The 20,075-nt window shown below is 38.7% G+C and overlaps 2 long non-coding RNA genes across 2 annotated transcripts; both read left to right on the forward strand.

Annotated features, from left to right (window-relative positions):
• The first annotated feature begins 1,061 nt into the window (after nucleotides 1–1,061).
• LOC120438497 lies at nucleotides 1,062–9,293 on the forward strand. Its single transcript, XR_005611948.1, has 6 exons — nucleotides 1,062–1,212; nucleotides 2,675–2,706; nucleotides 3,662–3,693; nucleotides 4,806–4,832; nucleotides 7,057–7,087; nucleotides 8,325–9,293. It is a non-coding gene; the product is annotated as an uncharacterized LOC120438497 (long non-coding RNA).
• A 9,504-nt stretch (nucleotides 9,294–18,797) lies between these two features.
• On the forward strand, nucleotides 18,798–19,494 carry LOC120438495. Its single transcript, XR_005611946.1, has 3 exons — nucleotides 18,798–18,824; nucleotides 18,911–19,129; nucleotides 19,248–19,494. It is a non-coding gene; the product is annotated as an uncharacterized LOC120438495 (long non-coding RNA).
• The last annotated feature ends 581 nt before the right edge of the window (nucleotides 19,495–20,075 follow it).

Below are 20,075 nucleotides of genomic sequence, written 5' to 3' on the forward strand. Positions count from 1 at the left end.
TTCTGTTTAAGTTATTACTATTGTGCTAAATCATACTATTTCTGCTATTTTATAAGATTTGTGCTAAATATAGTATTTCTGCCAAATATAGTATTTCTGATTAATTATAGTTTTTCTACCAAATCATAGTACAGTATTTTTGCTTTTCATAGGATTTTTATAGGATATTTATATTGCTTAATACAGTATTTCTGCTAAATGTAGTATTTATGCTTAATCATACTATTTCTATATATTACTGCCAGGTCCCCAGGCAGCCAATCCTCTGTGAGGACTGAGACATTCAAATTTACATATCAGGGCCTGCACGGCTTCCCAGCCAGCCAATCATATATGTGGGATGAGGCATTCACATTTGCATATTGGGGCCTTCGTGGCTTCTAAGCCAACCAGTCATCCATGTCATATATCTCTAAAAATTCATATTTTAATGATAAATTGTCAACAGTTTACGATTCCCCCATCTCTTCTGAACAAAACGGTCTAAGAACGACCGCTCTAGCCCTTACGGTTAGGTAATTCTGGCCATTTGTTTGAGGGGAATCCTCAATATGAGAAAAAGAAAAAAACCTGTTTCACTGTGCTGCGTGTGTGTATTTCTATATATTTGTGGCAGGTCCCCAGGGAGTCAATCCTCTGTGAGAACTGTAATATTCAAATTTACATATCAGGGCCTGCACGGCTTCCCAACCAGCCAATCATATCTGAGGGCTGAGACATACAAATTGCATATTGAGGCCTCCATGGCTTTCCAGCCAGCTGAGGGCAAGTCAAAGCAGTTTTTGCTTCACCTCTACTCAGTTTTGGTCCATTACAAGTCAAATATCTTCAATAATTCCTATTTTAATGATAAATTAAAATAGGAATTAAAATAGGATTAAATAAGATCCCCCCATCTCTTCTGAACAAAACGGTGTAAGAATGACCGTTCTAGCCCTTACAGTTAGGAAACTCTATCACCAGCTATTTGGTGTTGGTGTTCAGGAGAAGAGCCTTCTAATAATATTTATTCAACTTATAGAAATAAAGTTCTGCTATTTTTTTTCTGTAGCAAATAAATATTGTATAAAATATTTAAAATTACCTACATTTTTGATGTTTACAATGCCCATTGTGTGTAATACTGGAATTTCCTACTACCCGTGAACGCCTCATCTTTTACCTGACTGCCGGACATCCGCCTTTCCGCACACTTCGTTGAGTCCGCTCTCGGTGAGTGCTGCGCCTCTGCTTCTCCTCTCCTCTCCTAAATGTCTATACTCTGTTTGCGCGATTTAACAAGTTCTTGTTAGTGATTTATAAAGCCAGCCGAGGTATAACTCATGTTAAAGTAACACAATGGTTGCTTTTTAGTGAAAAATTGTCATTTTTGTATGTAAAAGCAGTGTTTGATGAGCTAACGCTAACAACCCAATGCTAATGACTAGCGTTCTTATGAGCCCAGTGTGAAATGAAGATAATTCATTTGACTGTAAACCACGGTTATTGTGTTGTTTTATTAATTACATTTGGTGTGTTCGTGTTTTTCAGTCTGTTAAATAAGGTGCAGTTAGTTCTCTTCACAAATCAGTTGGTTAAAACAGCCTCATTCTTTAGGCTGTAACGTTTTTAACAAACCGCCATCTTAGATTCAGTTTCAGCTGTCGGCAAGATCAAAGGAGCCATTTTACTGCCTCTGACCGAACACGGGAGAAAAAGAGTCACGTTTGTCCAGGTCTTGTGGGTTAATTAAGAGAAAGGAGGGGGGGGGGAGAAACTGAGGATTAAACATAGGCTATGTCCCCACATACACGGGTATTTTTGAAAACTGAGACTTTCCGTTTTCGTTTTAAAAAAACAATCCGTCCACACGTAAATGCAGAAATGAAAGAAAACTCTGCTAGGAACATGCCAATGTAACAGGTGGCGATATATTCCTAACCTGTAGAAATGTTGGCCAATCATAAGTCTAGAAGCCTCGGTGGGAAAGCAAACAAAGATGGGGCATAAAAGCGGGGGACAGTAACTGTGTGTGTATATGTAAGCATTTAAACACTGCAGAGAGTACAAGTACAATCGTTTTTAGAAATCTCCGTTTTCAGTCACCGAAAACGCCGTTTAAGTGTGGACGAAAGGTGCAAACGCATAGAAAAATCTCCATTTTCAAAAGTACCTGTGTACATAGCTCAAGAATAATAAGAACTCCTAAACAGGAGACTTTAATTTTTAAGAACTGTTTAACAAAGGCATGTTTGTGCCAACCTAAATCTGCAGCACAGTTTAAATTCTCACTTTGTGGAAAATTAATGAAATAAACAACAGCCCACCTTCACATAAATAAAATATGGCAGTATATTATTATTAGAATGGTACATACATATTTATTTTAAAACGACAGCATATTTAATGATACTATTTGCAGTTGATAATATTTTAGAAAGTAGAATTTGAATGCAGACCACCTCAAATATTAAAGCCTTAAAAATATACCGTGCAGTTTTTCATGTATGCGTGTTATTGCAATCTTAAATGAGATGTAGACCAAAGAAAACAGAGGAGAGTTGTTGTTGTTTGTATTCCAGCTGTAGTAAACAAAGAAGTTTAGTGAATCTTTTTGACAACAGAGTGATGCAGTATTGATGCTGATTTGAGTTTTCTGATCCTGTATTTTTGTTCTTTGTCTTTTGTTACACAGAGTGAAATAGAAGCTTGGTTTTGCCTTTGCTGGTAAGTAAACAGTGATTGTAACTGAAGCAATATGAAACTGGGATTGTGTAACATGTTTAGCAATTTATATACAATAGTTTGGCTTTTTGTGATATCTTGCCATTTGCTCATGGGCAAAAACACATTTAGGATTTATAAACAGTAAAGCCCCCCCACTAGACCTCTGAGTGTCCCTAAAAATGTCCCTGAAGTTTAATAGGCCATTTATATCTAATTTTAATTTTAAAGGCTTATCAAAGCATTTCTGTAGTAATTATTGTTTTTATTACATATGTTAAGGCCATTTGAGACTCTGCAATTAAATTTTGCCCTCTTTAGACTAAAGTGAGTTCATTTTGTCTGAGGTACAGTGCTGGGAAAAGTCTTTCTTCCTTGCAGATTTATTTTGTTCATGCTTTTTTGTCACATGTTTCAAATCATCTAACAGGGATGATATGAATAAATACAAAAAAGCATTTTTAAAGTGATGATTTCACGTATGAAGCAGAGAAAACCAAACCAGAGCTATCTGTTCTAATGTGAGAACATGCTAGTCTCTAATACCCAGCTGTGGAAGCCCTGATAGCAAGAACTACCATCAAGCATTTATAGTATCAAGTATCATTTGTGATTGTTGCATGCTTTGAAACTGTGATGTTATCATTTGATCAAGTGTGCAGTGCGAGCAAATCATTGCTTGTGGTATCTGCTGTGTTATGTAATAGCACCAAAGTATTAGAGCTTAACGTTAATGAGACATTTCTGTGGCTTATTGCAGATTGATAAAACGACACATCACCTTAATAAAGACGGAAATTTTAATAAGGTGCAGAAAGAGAAGATGGGGTGTTTATAGTAAAGCTGTTGTAAACAAAGAATTTAACTGATTTTTTTTTTCACTACAGATTGTGATGCAGTATTGACTCTGATGCTGATTTCAGTTGTCTGATTCTGTATTTTTGTTCTTTTGTTACAGAGTGAAACAGAACTTCAGTTTTGCCTTTGCTGGTAAGTAAGCAGCAATTGTAACTGCAGTAATATGACATTGTCACTGTGTATCTTGTTTAGCAACTTACCTAACGTAGTTTGGTTTTTGTGACATTACCATTTACTGATGGGCAAAAACAAATGGTCAGAATTTTTACCTTGTAGCAGCAAAGACATGACCTCTGACTGTCCCTGAAGCTTAATAGGCCATTTGTGTCTGATTTTTATGTTTCAACACGAACAACTGTTTTTATACAGTTGTTCGTGTTGTCCGTTTGTTTGTGGATTTACGTAGCAGACACAACTATGAACGCATTTTAGGTGAGTTAGTGTAAGTGGTAGCTTAAACACTTAAGAGCACCACAGTTGTTGATTTATATCTTCACTCATATTCCGCTTATGTATTACATTAAAGTCAGACCACTATAGAAGTTTTTTTGCCTGAGTGAATAGAAGTGGTAGGTTAAACATTTAAGCAATAATAAAAAACTCAGAGAACCAGAGTTGTGAGTAGGCAATGTTGTGTATGTTAAAGCCTGTGTGTAATTTATATACACTAAGTTTAAATCAGTTTCTTAATAATTTGCTTGATACAATGTGTTTGAAAATCATATATAAAAGGGAAATATTGCAAAATACAAAAAGATTCCTGCCAACAGGTACAATGGAAGGACTTTTTATTATAATTTTTGTAATTGCAAAAATGGTGTGCCACTGTTGTTACTATGACATGTCAAAATTTACATGTATTTTAGGATTTACATATTCAGATCAGAACTAAAACCTGATGAGGTTTTCCGTTGATTCTAACAGTTGTGGTTTTTCCACACTTTATTAAGCACTGACTTGTGATAGAAAATGATGAAGCTAAAAAGCCATAATCTGTACCAACAAATATTGGTGCCTCTTCTTTGCACTTCTGTAGTAAGCATGCCTTTATTACACATGTTATTGCCATGTGAGAGTCTGTAACTAAAGTTTGTCCTCTTCAGACTACAGTGAGTTCATAAAGACTTGAAGAAATTGAGGATTTTACTAGTTATTTCATGTCACAGTAAATTGGATTGTGTGTGAAGAGGTTCAACAGTCTAAGTCATTAAACAGTGATCTGATGTGTTGTTTCCTTTCTCTAGGATACTGATCTGGTCGTTGCAAGTCTGGTAAGTAAAGGTTTTGTCTGCGGTACAGTGCTGAGAAAGGTCTTTCTTCCTTGCAGATTTATTTTGTTTATGCTTTTTTCACATGTTTCAAATCATCTAACAAGGATGACCTGGATAAATACAAAAAGCAGTTTTAAAGTGATGATTTCATTTTTCAACCAGAACAACCTGGTCTAATGTAAAAATATGTTGGTCTCTAATACCCAGCTGTGGATGCCCTGATAGCAACAATTACCATCAAGCATTTACAGTAATTGGTAATGACTGGTTTACATCACTGGGGGATTTTGGTCCACTATAATTTCAGAATTGTCTTAATTAGATCCAAACAGGACAGGCAAAAAAAGAAAAAAAGTCTTAATTAAGGCCCAATATAGGGTTTTCAAGTCATACCAAGTATCTTAATTTCATTAAAGTCCAGACTGATTAGTTTATACCAAAAGTTTTGTTTTATTCATTCAATTGGACTTGCTTGTGTGCTTCAGATCCTAAGTGTGATTAAACTTAGCCCAGGACCTGATGAGTTGATGGTCTTGAAGGTCCTGAAGTAGTAAAGGAACTCTGGGACATCACAGTAACAGCACCATGTTTGACTTTAATGCTGGTGTTTTTCTCTCACTATAGATGATTCAGTTTAGTGCAGTTAGTCAGCACAGCTCTTGGTTATCATCGAGATATTATTATGCAACTTGTTTTTGCCTGTTCAGCTACAACATCTGGGAGGGTTTTTGTTTTCTGGGGTCTCCAAATCCTTAGAAATCTCTTTGTAAACCTTTACAGAACTATATCTGTTTGTTTCACATTAGAGCAGCTCATGACTAGCAGTTTAGGGACAATTAAATATTCACATAGGGAAGGGGTCTCAAACTCCACTCTTCAAGGGCCGGTGTCCTGAAGCTTTTCCACGTGTCCCTGTTACAAAACACCTGAATAACATTTGTAGGTCATTAGTGAGAGTATAGAATTTGACTGCATGCTGAAGTGGCATCCCCTAAGACTACTAAAATTTAAGTAATTTAAGTGTTTGGAAAAATGTACTTCTAAAAGTACTTGTATTACATCATGTTCATTCACTCATGAGCTGCTATAACATGAATCAAATGGCTGAATTACCACCTCAGCATGCAGTCAGGTTCTGTAGAGTTTTGCTAATGACCTACTAATGTTATGCAGGTGTGTTGCAACAGGGACACATACAAAAGTTTCTGGACACCAGGCCTTAAGGACCAGAGTTTGAGACCGCTGGTGGTAGGGCATTGTGGATTTCAAAAGCTTCTTCCCTTAAATCACTGCCTGAAAACTGCTTTTTGTAATTTGTCATAATGACTTGCAAAATATAGGTGGGATGAAAACATAAACATAAGAAATTTTATAGTGTCCTGATATTTTTATCAAGGCTGTTTTTTGAAAATAATCCTGGCCTAATTTACAAAAGATGAACTGTGTCTGAAAGTCATGTTTGTTTAAGAAATGTGGGAATATCCAGCAAAGATCTTACATGCAACAGCTCAGATACAGCACTCACTTCTGTTCTTTTTATCATGAAATGATCTACAAAGAAATTATCATCATACTAAATTTTGCTAATTAGGCCTTAATATCAGCTATGATAAGTTAATCATAGATTTAGTGGAGTGCTTATTGCTGTGTATCAAACATGCCCCAAATATGACTGAAATATGTAGAAACTAGCTGTCTCCAAATTTCTCATTTTGCCAAAATACATACAGAGTGGCCTGAAACTGTCTGCTCTAACCTCAGTGTGTTGGTTTTGTTGGACCATATAATATTTACAGTAAGTTATTGTAGCAGCACATCTTGGTGTAAGTTTATAGAGTGTTTGTTTTTATTGTGTCAATAGAATTTGAATGCAGGCCACCTCAAATGTTAAAGCCTACAAACATTCCATACAAGCTATCATTTGTGATTGTTGCCTACTTTTAAATTGTGACATCACCATTTGATAAAGTGTGCAGTGCTAGGTGAAGCAAATCATTGGTTACAATATCTACTCTCTTATGTAACTGAACCTAAATTTTGGAGCATTACATGACTCAGAAACTTGTGTGGCTTATTGCAAATGGATAAAACTACATATTACCTTTATGAAGATGATAATCTTTATTAGGGTGCGGAAAAAGAAAACAGAGGAGAGTTGTTGTTGTCTAATGCTGATTGGAGTTGTCTGAGCCTGTATTTTTGTTCTTTGTCTTTTGTTACACAGAGTGAACAGATCTTTGGCTTTGCCTTTGCTGGTAAGTAGACAGTAATGGTAATGTTTAGTAATTTACTTACAGTAGTTTGGCTATTTGTGTTATCTTGCCCTTCACTCATGGGCAAAGACAAATAGTCAGGATTTAGAATCTGTAGCAGCAAAGCCCCCACACAGGACCACTGACTGCCCCTGAAAATGTCAATGAAGTTTAATAGCCCATTAATGTCTGATTTTAATTTTTGATGGCTTATCAAGTCTAAACATAGTTAAATGTCAGAGATATCTTTATGCAGTTGTTCGATTTCTCCTTATGTTTGTGGATTTAAGTGTGAGTATAGGTGGTACCTTAAACACTTAAGCGCACCACAGCTATCGATTTTTATTTTCTCTCTCATTCCACTTATGAATTAGCATGAAGTCAAAACGGTAGAAGTATTTTGCCTGAGTGACTAAGGCTACGTTCACACTGCAGGCGAAAGCGCATCAAATCAGATTTTTTTGTCATGTTGGTATCAGTGATGGTATCATGGTATGACAGTGTGAACGGCACAAATCCGATATTTTAGAAAGCGACTGCTGTTTGAATTTCAGTTGTCTTAATTAAGGTCCAAAATAGTGTTTTGAAATCATTTCACAGCTCTTGCTGATCATCAAGATGTTTTTAGGCAAATGTGAGAAAGGTTTTGTGTTCTTTTTGGCCAGTCAATAAATAATTTTGAGTTTAATGGATATAAAGTGTTTAAAGCAGGAGGCCTGAAACTCTGCTGTAACCTCAGTGTGCGGGTTTATTTGGACCATATAATATTTACAGGACGTTACTGTAGCAGCACGTCTTGGTTTGAGTTTATAGACTTAGTTTATTGTTTTAATAGAATGTAAAAATGTCCTTATAACAGATCAATTTGAAATCTGCTTCATAAGCATGTCTCTTAGCACGTGCCAGGTCCTTGTACACACACCATAATGTTATGTTGAAGCACCGTACAAATTACTCTGCGAGGTGCTGACTATGGTAGCCATAATGCTCTGACAATACATCAAGCAGCGTAGCTTTGTAGCTTATGAAGTCTTACTAAAATATTTGACAGAATTTTGAGCGCTGTGTACCACAGAAATCCCGCTCGAGGTCAGTAAGCATAACCAGAATCGATACTTTAGGCACATTGTATGTTTTTGAGAAAATGACAGGATTTTAGGTGTGCCATAAAGTCTGAAGAATATGGTAAATCCAGGCATATTGGAAATACGACTAATTCCAGGCCTTTTGTGTCTTACAGGTGACCTGCTGCAGAAGATCCTCTCTCTCTCTATCATTATAAGCAATTCTGTCTATCCTATCACTCTCCCAACTCTATCTAATTTGACAGCCATTCCATCTTGTGTCCCTCTATCTCTACTGCTCTATCTAATTTGACAGCCATTCCATCTTGTATCCCTCTATCTCTACTGCTCTATCTAATTTGAGAATCCAAGTTTTCAGAAATCCAAGTTTTCAGAATCCAATTTTTCAGAAATCCAAGTTACCAGTACTTGATCTATCTGTTACAGAATTCTGAGAGATCTCTGCTCTCACTGCTCCTTCTTTCCTGTCATTAAGCTCTCTCACATTCAGTTATTTTGCTGGAAATTACAAGTTGAATATACAGTAGTAGAATTACAGTACAGTAGAATTTATAGTAGAAACTACTTACACAGCCCTACATTTGTCATTTTAATTTTGCATTAGACTTTAGTTTGGACTGCTAGTTTGGCTTACTTTGATCAATTGTATAAAATATCACCTTTTTATAAGTTTATTTGTAATAAGATAATCTGGTTATTTTGTAATACATACATTCAGATAAATAATAAATTAGATCCAGTCTGTTAGTTTGTTTCATTGGCTATAACATTTGACTGCAAGTTTATAGTATTATTATTTAAGGACAAACCCATTTTGGCACTCAGTGTAAGTATTCAGTTAGTATTGTCATCGAGAAGCGCCTTAGGACCCAGACTTCCTGTTTTCTGACTGCTGCAGAAAATCCAGCTGAAGAATCCTCATCGCCTGTCATCTTGTCACGACACCACCAAAGCTCCATATATTTGATTTAAATTTTAGATATCTGAAAGATTTGACTTTTATTATAGCCTGTTGATTGTTGAGGTTTATTCTGGATATCATTTTACAGAAGTTGTAATTATTTACCAGTCTGGTTAAAAAAATATAAGTAAAATTATACAGTTTGTAAAAGAGCTACAATAAAACGGACCAAATTGTTTCCAGAGAACTTTGAATTTCCTTTTTTTTGAGTTTGGAGTACAAATCAGCTTAACGTCTATTTATATATTCATAAAAACATTTTAAAGTAGTATAATAGTACATTTCTCAGATTTAACAGTAACTTGAGGAGTTTTACGTTTTTCTGTTTCAAGGTTGAGTTTTGTTTACATTTGTGTATAACCACATATAAGCTCCAGGTACTTGAACTTGTACTTCAGCAAAATGCCAAGAAAAGGTCAAAGGTCGCAGTCCCAGAAGCTTAGACGTCAGAAGGAGAAAGAACAGGTGAATGTTTCTCAGAGCAGTGAGCAGGTAAAGGTGTGTGTTTCAGCTTTTCCCAGCACAGAAGTGCAGAGCATTGTTCAGACAGCCACAGTGTCTTATGCAGATGTGGTAAAGAGAGGTGTTCCCTCAGTGTCTGTCCCAGAGCCTGAAGTTATGCAGCTAATCCAGACTGAACCCCAGGTAACTGTACAAACACAGCATGATGGAGAGACAGCCACAGTATCTTATGCAGATGTTGTAAAGAGAGGTGTTCCCTCAGTGTCTGTCCCAGATCCTGAAGTTATGCAGGTAATCCAGACTGAACCCCAGCTAACTGTACAAACACAGCATGATGGACAAGTTCCAGTACAGTCCCATGTACAGGTTACAAACAGTGAAAGTCGTCCACGAGTGAGTAGCATCTGTGCAGCCCGAAGCCAGGCTTCTCCTAGGTATGGAAAGTACCGTAATCAGCAATGTATGGCTAACAGTTTGGTTTTCCTGTCATTCTTACACGAGGATGAGTTCATTACCAGAGCAGATCTTAACCGTGTGTTGGACAAAGGCCATGCAGTGTATTCAGATGCCAGAAAGAGGTTTGTGAACAGCGTGTTTCTAGCCTGTGATGAGCTTCCCTCAGTGGTCACCAGCCGCAGACGTGAGTATCAAGTTGACATGTCTCAGTTTGCTCGTTACGGCACATTTGATGGTACAGATCATCTTCCGAGCCTTGAACAAGGACTACAATGTTTGGCTTCAGAGTTTTGCTATGCTTTGCTAGTCATGGGAGGAACAGTCATCGCCGTTTGCAGGCTGACTTCAGGTGAATATGCATATTTTGACCCTCACCCACGTAAGTCTACTGGTATGCCATTGTCCATAAGTGTAAGTGGTGGAACTGCAGTTATGTTGAAGTTCACACGTCTTAATGACATGATTGACAGGATCAAACGTTTGTACCGAATGTTTAGCATCGCACCAAGCTGCACTTATGAGCTACAGCCCATCGAGTTTCACAGTGAAAACGCTGCTGACCAAAGCGATGCTAATCAGACCACCGAATACAGACAAACAGCTACAAGTGCACCAGCACCAGCTTTAAGTGAATGTGTTCATGAATCAAACTCCGAAATATACACTGAGCAGACACGGAAACCTGTGACCAAAGATTTAACCAGTGAAGTAATGTCATCCAGAGCTGATTCTTCAAATGAGACAGCTGCTCCAGAAAAAAAACAACCTTCTGATTATTTTGAAAAGAAAACCTCTGCATCTTCTGTGAGAGAAACTCCAGTAACACCAGATTCTGTTCCTCAGAATGATTCAAACACTGCCTCCAGTTCAACTAAGATAACAGAGGAACTCTCAGATAAACTGCTGAAACGTAATAAACAGGAAAGGCAAAAAATGAGGAGAAAATTATTAGCCCAAGAAAAAGTACCACAGAGAAAGGAAAATCAGAAGACAAAAGAAAGGCAGATGTACAGGTTTGATGAAAGCTTCAAGACAAAGAAAAAAAACTCAGCTAGGAAGTCTAATGATCCTGATCACAGACAGAAAAGGATTCTGTACAGAAATGAACTGTATAAATTAAATGCTACCTATAAGGAGAAAAAGAAAGAACATTTGAGAAAGATGTATAGAGAAAGTGCTAAAATTAGAGACAGAAAAAGAGAACGTGTCATAAGGACATATAAAGACAATCCCCTATTCAGAGATAAGCAGAAGGAACGTATAACAAGAACATATAGAGAGTCTTCCATATTCAGAGATAAGCAGAAGGAACGTATAACAAGAACATATAGAGAGTCTCCCATATTCAGAGATAAGCAGAAGGAACGTGTAACAAGAACATATAGAGAGTCTCCCATATTCAGAGATAAGCAGAAGGAACGTGTAACAAGAACATATAGAGAGTCTCCCATATTCAGAGATAAGCAAAAGGAACGTGTAACAAGAACATATAGAGAGTCTCCCATATTCAGAGATAAGCAGAAGGAACGTGTAACAAGAACATATAGAGAGTCTCCCATATTCAGAGATAAGCAGAAGGAACGTGTAACAAGAACATATAGAGAGTCTCCGATATTCAGAGATAAGCAGAAGGAACGTATAACAAGAAAATATAGAGAGTCTTCCATATTCAGAGATAAGCAGAAGGAACGTGTAACAAGAACATATAGAGAGTCTCCGATATTCAGAGATAAGCAGAAAGAGCGTATAAGACGAATATACAGAACTTGTGCTGGATTCAGAGAAAAACATAAAGCTTACATGAGGTCATATGTATATAACCTATATAAAGAAAGCGAAGAATTTAAAAAGAAAAAACGATCTTACATGACTAAGCGGTATGGAGAAGAGAAACAATTTCAACAACAACACAAGGACAATATGAGAGAACGAATGAGAGTAAAATATTGGAACAGTTTTTCTTTTAGACAGATGCATAATGTCAGATGTGCAATGAACATAAAACGAAAATATCGCCAGATGCATCGACCAGCTGAGAGTTTACAGTGTCATCCAGATAACACTTTAATGAATGAGGCCATATCTCGTTTCAGATCCAACATTAAGTCAGCACCATCTTATGTTTGTACTGTTTGTCTAAAAGCTTCTTTTCCTAATCAGGTGAAAATCTGCAAAAGAGAAAATTACTCAAAACACCAAACTGTAGCTCAACAGTGTCTAACTGGTAAATTTGTTCATGTGTGTGATGAAGCATGTCATGATCACTGCAGCTTTCCTGTTGAGAGAAAAAAGGAGTATATCTGTCACACATGTCACAGTTCCCTCAAAAGTGGATGCATGCCCAGGCTTGCTGCTGTCAATGGTTTAGAACTGAAGGATATTCCAGCTGAACTGTGTGAGCTCAACATTCTGGAGAGACATCTGATTGCCAAATGCATACCATTTGCTAAGATTATTCCTCTTCCAAAGGGGAGACAGAGACTCATACGTGGTAATGTGGTGTGTGTACCATCTGAGGTCCAACAAACAGTTGAATGTTTACCCAGACTCAGAAGCCATTCACAGATATTGAGAGTGAAATTGAAAAGACGACTGTGCTACAAAGGCCATCAGCTGTTCCAGACTGTCACCTGGTCTAAACTCATTCAAGCCCTGCGTAAACTGAAACAAATTCATCCACAGTACACAGATATTGTTATCAGAGATGATGCATTGCTTTGTGATCCAACATTACCTGATGATGACAGCAGTGATGAAGCCAGCATGGGAAGTGATGATTATGATGAAGCAGATTTAATGGAAATTGACAACTATGAAAAAGATGCCCTTTTGTGTGAAAGTGAGTCTGAAAGTGAACAAGATATTAATATGCAATCCTGTGATGAACAACCAGAGGACCAAAATCCAGATGAACCAGAAAGTGATTTGAACAATGGAGGTTTTGCTCTAGAAAGTTGTCTGCAGCCTGTAGACATTTCAGAAGAGATTCTCTGTTTCACTGATAACACATATTGTGTGGCTCCTGCAGAAAGAAACAATCCTGTTAGCTTCTTCAGAACTCCTCATTTGGAAGCCATGGCATTTCCTGTGCAGTTTCCTACTGGTCAGAATACACTGGATGAAAAGAGACGTCTCAAGCTCACACCGAGTGCTTACTTCAAGTCAAGGCTTTTCAACATTGATGCAAGATTTGCTAAAGATACAAATTACCTGTTTTTCTCACAGTTTGTCACTGAAATACACTTGGCTAATTCCAGCATGACAATACAGCTAAGGAAAGGTAAAACTATGACCAAAGATGGACGCAAAATCACATCAGGAATGTTACAAAGTAAGACAGAAGTAGAGAAGCTGGTAAGAAATAAAGATGCAATCAGATTTATGCAGCCACTCAGAGGAACCCCAGCTTACTGGCAGAAAACTACCAGAGATCTATTCAGTATGGTTCGCCAAATAGGAACACCTCAGTTCTTTGTCACTTTCTCTGCTGCTGAGATGAGATGGCGGAAGTGATTCAAGCAATAAAGAGACAGCAAGGTGAAGAGGTTGATTTTGAAGCCCTGGACTGGTCTGAAAAGTGTGAAATTCTAAGATCAAATCCAGTAACCACCATGCGAATGTTTGATAAGCGTGTTGAGGCTTTGTTCAGAGATTTGCTTTTTCTCCTGCACAGCCCCTTGGTGAGATCATTGATTACTTTTACAGAGTTGAGTTCCAGCACAGAGGTAGTCCACATATACACATGTTGCTGTGGATTCGAGAAAAGGTAGAAGTAGATGTGGATGATGACCAAACTGTCTGTGACTTTGTGGACAGATACATCTCAGCTCAGCTCCCTGATCCAGAAAAACAACCTGAACTGCACAAAAAGTCACGAACTACAAAAGCACAGCAAAAACCACACAAAGACATGCTTTAAGAGTGTGAACTCTGGTTGTAGATTTGGGTTTCCAAAACCACCAGCCACAAGAACAATGATTGTGAGACAGGATGAGGATTCAGACATTGAAGCTGCAAAAGCCAAACTCAGACCTTTGTTGAACCTGCTGAAAGAACCTGAAGCTGCTTCCCTCACCATAGAGCAGATTCTGTCACGATGCAACTTGACAATGAATGAGTATGAACAATGCCTCCAAGACATAAACAAGAAAACAGCTCTGATTCTGAAACGTGACCCAAATGAGTGTTGGATCAACAATTACAACCCAGACCTGCTTGAAGCCTGGAACTCTAATTTAGATGTCTCCTTAATTTTGAATGCCTATTCATGTATAGAATACCTCTGTAAATATATAACAAAGAAAGAATCTGGCCTTTCTGAATACCTGAAGACAGTTATTGATAACTCTGATAAGAACACGGTCAATGAGTGTGATGAAATGAGAGCTGTGATGCAGGCTTACTCAAAAAAGAGAGAAATCAGCGCACAGGAGTGTGTGACTCGAGTCTGTGGCCTAAAAATGAAAAAATGTTCCCGCAGTGTTGTATTTGTACCAACAGATGATAACCCAGTAAAAATGAGTCGCCCGATGAGCTACCTGGAAAGCACAACACACGACAGCTGTAATATTTGGATGACAAGTTTGAGTGATAAATACAAATGCAGACCTGAGACACCAGAATATGAGGAAATGTCACTGGCTGATTTTGCTGCCTTGTGCAGGTTGGTGAGTGGTCCAAATGAAGGAAAAGATGTGCTTCCTCTTCTAAACCAGCTTGGATTTGTACAAAGGCGAAAGAATGATAAACCAGCTATAATCAGGTATTACCACAGCTCACAAGAAAAAGATCCTGAGCAATATTATGGTCGACTGTTGAGACTTTACCTTCCACACAGATCAGAGCAGGAACTGAAACCACAAGGGTTCCAAACCTATCAGTCCTTCTACAACTCAGGTTTTGTGCAACTTCCATGTTCAGACCACAGTGAGTCTGTGAAACGGATTGTGAAAAGAAATAAAGACAAGTATGAGAAGAACTCTGAGGACATTGAGAGTGCACTGGAAGAATTTGAACAAAATAGGGATGTTGTGATTGATGAATGGTGTAATCTTGCTCCTGAATCTGAAGTTGTGAGGATGCAATGTGATGAGAATCTTCCTGAGAGACATTCTGATGATGAGAATGAACAGGAGAATGTTCCCGACTACAGTCGTCAGTCTGATGCTGTAACAGAGATCAGAGCCATCAGAGAACAACCTGCAGTAGATCCAGCCGTGGTAAGTGTAATGTATCAGAATCTGAACCAGAAGCAGGCCTGCGTGTTCTATGCCATTAGAGACTGGTGTATTCAGCGAGTTTGTGGTTTGAACCCAGATCCATTTTTCTTCTATATCAATGGTGGTGCAGGAACTGGTAAGTCACATCTGATTAAGTGTATTCACTCTGAAGCATCAAAGATCCTGAGCAGACTGCCTGCTAATGCAGAAGAAGCTGACATATCAAATCCAACTGTTTTGCTGACTTCATTTACCGGTACAGCAGCTTTTTCTATCAGTGGCTCTACATTACATTCTCTACTGAAACTACCCAGGAGTCTGAAACCACCCATTCAAGGACTTGGTAATCAACTGGATGAAGTCAGATCTGAGCTTATAAATGCTGAAATTATTGTTATTGATGAGATTTCAATGGTTTCAAAACCCCTTTTTGCTTATGTGGATGCAAGACTGAAACAAATCAAAGGCACTCAGAGACCTTTTGGTGGAATGTCAGTTTTAGCTGTTGGAGATTTTTACCAGCTGCCACCAGTGCGACAGTCTAAACCTCTCTGTGTTTATGATCCAGAACAGATTGACCTATGGCAGGAACATTTTCAGATGATCACTCTAACCGAGATCATGCGTCAGAAAGATGATGTGGCCTTTGCAGAGATGCTGAACAGGATTAGAGTCAAAGAAAAGACAGATGAGCTTTCTCAGTGCGACAGAGATTTGTTGTCACAGGCCGTGACTTCACCAGAAGAATGTCCAACTGAGGTCTTACACATCTATGCCACCAACAAGAATGTGGAATCCCACAACACAGATACCCTGAAGAAGCTTCATTCAAACATTATAATCATCAATGCAGACGATTTCCAGAAGGATAAATGTACAGGCAGAATGACACGAAGAGACAAACCATTTACAGGTGGGCGAAATGATTTGCCCGACACTCTGAACGTTGCAGAAGGAGCTCGAGTCATGCTTACCAGAAACTTGGACACACTAAACGGTTTAGTCAATGGTGCTTTTGGTATACTGGTAAAGGTGGTGAGATCTGAAAATGATGGACAAATAATTAAACTGGGGCTCAGAATTGACAACAGGCAGCCTATGAGACACAACCACAGTGCTAATGCAGCATCTGATGATCTGGTTTACATTGAGAGAGCAGAGGAGAGTCTGAAGTTTAAAGGAGCAGTACGCAGACAGTTTCCTGTAAAGCTAGCATTCGCCTGCACAATTCACAAAACCCAGGGTCTTACAACACAGACAGCTGTAGTTTCAATGAAGAACATTTTTGAACCAGGTATGGCTTATGTTGCTCTCAGCAGGGTGACATCTCTCAGTGGACTCTATTTACAGGACTTGGATGAGAAAAAGATTTATGCCAATCCTGAGGTAACTGCAGCACTCCAAACCATGAGACAAGCCAGTGTTGAGGAAATGATGCCTCTTCTTCAGGTCAGAGAAACAGCCAGCAGACTTGACACTCTTACACTGATCCATCACAATACAGAAGGTTTGCCATCTCACATCAGTGACATCAAGAGTCATCATGAAATGTGTTTAGCAGATGTTTTGTGTCTTACTGAGTCTCACCTCCAAGGCTCCTTTGTTGCAGACAGTCTTCATTTGGACGGCTACACAATGTTCAAACGCAACAGACATGTGTGTCCTACACAAACTTTCCTCACATGGCCAGCAGAAGTGGTGGGGAGTTGTTGTGTATTTGAGGAATCATTTTCAGGTTCAGGTAAAACAGTATCTGCATAATGTCACTGATCTTGAGTTTTTAGTGTTGAAGGTTCAGGCTCCATTCCCTGCGCTCATTGCTGTTGTGTACAGACCCCAGATTACAGTTTGACACCATTCATGCAAAACCTGGTAAGTCTTTTAGATTCACTTGAAATAATGGACTGTCACCCAATAATTGTGTGTGGAGATTTTAATGAGAACCAGTTACAGAGTGGAAGAAAACAGATTCTGGAGCAGTTTCAGTCGAGAGGGTATTCACAGCTGATCACTTCTGCCACTACAGACAAGAACACCCTGCTTGACCTCATTTTTATTTCTCAGCCACAGCAAAGCCTACATTCAGGTGTTCTGAGAACATATTACAGTTACCACAACCCTGTGTTTTGTGTCCTGTCCTTGAGCCAATCATGAAGTCGTCTGGTGAGTTTTGAAACAATTACAGATCATGTTTGTTACAGAGTTTACTGATTGTAGAGCATGAAAAGATTTTCATTGAAAAAGGGTCTTCCCTACTCTGTCTGTCAGAAGACCCTTTCTTATTGCAATGTTATTAATCATTTCACCAAATCATTGCTGAGCTTCATGCAGAGCAGGGAGACAATTATATTTTCTTGATTATAGTAGATTTTGTAGAATCAAAAGTTTTTGTGATGAATGAGGTTTTGCTTATCATGTTTTACAGGTAAAAAATGTCAAAAGTTTTAAACTATCTTTAGGCTACCAGAGATGTCTATAATGATACATTATGTAGAGAAAACATTAGTACAGCTTACAGAATATGTATAAAAACTGATTTAGAAGTAAATGGATAGTTTTCTGAAAGTTCCCGACTACAGTTTAACACCACTCACCCAGCTCAGCCCCCAAGTGTCTATGTAATGCTTGTATGGTGTGTGAGTTTGACTTGGCCTTTATCTGGGTGGGTTTGGGTTTGGGTGGATAAAGGCCAAGTCAGAATTCTCTGAGCAGCTGGAAAAAGCTGCTAATAAACAAAGACATCAGAAAGTGTGGGCTTTAGGTGTAGCCCACGCTTTCTGATGCACTAATTAGACTTAGTAACCGACACCCCATACCAGCATTACATAGACACTTGGGGCTGAGCTGGGTGGGTGGTGTTATAAGCACTTGTTTTGTTAGATGTATTTTTTCAGACAGGGCACAGTCTCCTTTGTGGCAAAACCTTCAAACTTCACCATCCTCAGCTGAAACAACAACATCTTAACCCCATCTTCATGAACTGCTGAGCCAAACCTGATCCATCAGTGCTGGACTGCACAGACAACTACATGCCACAAGGAGACTGCTGTGTTATGAACTGCCATACCAGTGTGTCTTCAATGGAGAAGATGACACACCCATCACCTGACCTCCTGCCTGATCTGGAGACCATCATCATGCTGCCACACTACACACCTCTGAGACCATCAATTATGACTGATACTGAGGAAACTGTATTTCCTGTCAGAAATGCTCATTGATCCTCAGAGCAGAGAGAGGTATGATTCTATATCTTTGATAAAAAATGTCATTGCTTTTAATTCATTTAATTAATTTAAATCCTGTGTATTGCATAAATAATTCCACACTTAAATGATTATACTTGTTGAAACTTTTTGAGTTTTAATTCACATTATGGATTACAAATCTATGCTTTTTCTACTCTGTCTCTCTGTGCTGGTACTGCTGTCTTCTGAGTTCTTCAGTGTCCCAACTGAGACATTCAAACCTCATTGCAGAGCTCATGTCTTTCCTCACCATCATGTGAGTGTGAGATTGCTCTGGATTCTGGTTATGTGGCCTGCAGCACCTATAAGGTATTTCAATATTGTTCATTGTATAACTCATTTGTAGTTTTTAGGCCTTAACACAACTAAAATGTTCCTTTTTCTGTATTTTTTAGTACAAGCTCGTCCAGTGTGCCTGCATTCCAGCTTCTTATACTCTACGCAAGTGGACAGAGTATAAGTGTTTGACCACTCTTACAGACACCGACTTCTGTCAACTCACTCCTACTGATCAGGCACCTCACTCCAGGAAGACAGAGGGCTGCAAGCCTGTCATCATTTCCTGTGTGGCTATTCTTGGGGTAGCATCAGATTTTTCCCACAAATATTAAAAGGTAACACTTGTTTTAAGCTTAGTTATTAAATCAAAAGTCTTCCCTTGTGTTATGTCTGTGAAGGTTCTCATGGTGTCCTTTGATGTAGTCTCTCTCTTCACTTGCATACCCACTACAGAGGCAGTGGAGACTGTCAGAAAACGACTACAAGAAGACAGCTCCTTGGAAGACAGGACCAACTTCACACCCGATCAGATTTGCACACTGTTAGACCTCTGCCTTACCACTACATATTTGAAATACAACGAGGGTTTCTACAGACAAAAACATTGCTGCGCCATGGGCTCCCCCGTGTCACCTATTGTAGCCAACCTTTGCATGGAGGAAGTGGAAATGAAGGCTCTTGGCTCTTTTAAAGGGAGAGTACCCAGCCACTGGTACAGATATGTAGACGACACCTGGGTCAAAATCAAAACACAAGAAGTGGAATCCTTCACTGGGCACATTAACGCCGTGGATAAAAACATCAAGTTCACCAGGGAAGACAAAGGACGACTGTTTGCCTTTCCTGGACTGCGCCGTGCACATTGAAGAGAATGGCAACCTCAACATTGAAGTTTATTGGAAGCGCACACACACAGACCAGTACCTCCTCTTTGACTCCCATCACCCTCTGGATCACAAACTTGGAGTAATCAGGACCCTGCACTACCGGGCAGAACATGTTCCCTTTAAGCCTGAAGGGAAAAAGAAGGAACACACACATGTAAAGGAAGCACTTAAAACATGTGGCTATCCTTATTGGGCGTTTATAAAGTCAGCAAAGATGCACAGAAAAGAACATCAGACACCAGCGAGGGAGGATAAGAAAGAGAGATGCAACAACATTGTCATCCCCTATGTAGCCGGTGTATCAGAGAAACTAAGGAGAGTTTTCTCCAAGCACGACATCCCAGTGTACTTCAGACCCAGCAACACACTCAGACAGAAACTGGTTCACCCGAAA

The sequence above is a fragment of the Oreochromis aureus genome, linkage group 3, assembly GCF_013358895.1.
Source record: "Oreochromis aureus strain Israel breed Guangdong linkage group 3, ZZ_aureus, whole genome shotgun sequence".
NCBI classification, from domain to species: Eukaryota; Metazoa; Chordata; class Actinopteri; order Cichliformes; family Cichlidae; genus Oreochromis; species Oreochromis aureus.